This window comes from Capsicum annuum, chromosome 5, assembly GCF_002878395.1.
Source record: "Capsicum annuum cultivar UCD-10X-F1 chromosome 5, UCD10Xv1.1, whole genome shotgun sequence".
NCBI classification, from domain to species: domain Eukaryota; kingdom Viridiplantae; phylum Streptophyta; class Magnoliopsida; order Solanales; family Solanaceae; genus Capsicum; species Capsicum annuum.
Genome location: NC_061115.1, coordinates 154555267 through 154556200, shown reverse-complemented (window position 1 = coordinate 154556200; position 934 = coordinate 154555267).

Genomic DNA, 934 nt, shown 5'->3' with positions numbered 1-934 from the left:
TTGATCAACTTTCACTTCCTTATATCTAAAAATAAGAGAAAAATAATTGATGTCAAACATGAGAAAAACAAAAATAACATTACCTATCTATTGCAATAGACTTCACATCTATTACAACAGATTTACCATCTGTTGCAACAGATGTGGAGTCTGTTATAACAGATGTATAATCTATTAGAATACATCATACCAGCCTTGCTAGTGGTTTGATTTATTCCAACAGTTGCTCTATCTGTTGCAATATCAACAACAACATCAACAACAAAGAAACAATAAAGAAACAACAACATTTGTTCTAACACCATCAACAACACCACACCACACGTTCCAACAGTACCAACCCAACCAACAACATCAACAATAAAGAAACAAATAAAATACTTACAAAAAAATAATACTGCGAACAAGGCTTAAAAGTCACCTTTTCTTCAATTTTTTTAAATAAGTAGGATATGGGTAAAGGGTAATTAAATAAAAAACAGATGTAAATAACTAATTTAGATAACTTGCAAAGAAGAAGATGAGAATGAAAGAGCAATAGTGAACTATATCTGCAATGTCAAAAGCAAGGGGATCAAAACAACAATTTCAGTCAAGAAAATATATAGATCGATTGAGATCCGAAGAGATCCTCATGATAAAGAGGAGAGAAAAAAGGAGGCGGCTGTGATGACCCTAAAGAGGAGAGAAAGAAAAAAGAAGAGAGATGAATAAATTTATGGCTGAAGGAGAGATAATTCTAGAGATGAGTTTAAATATTTATTAATATTAATTAATAACTTTGAAGGGCACGAGGAGACGAGTGACATTGAAAAGACAAGATAAGACTACTCAAGGAGGAGATTTTTGAGTTATCCAAGAAATATTTTTGACCGCCTTAGGAATTTATATTTTTTTAAAATTTAAAAATAAGATTTTCAAACAGATATGTCAT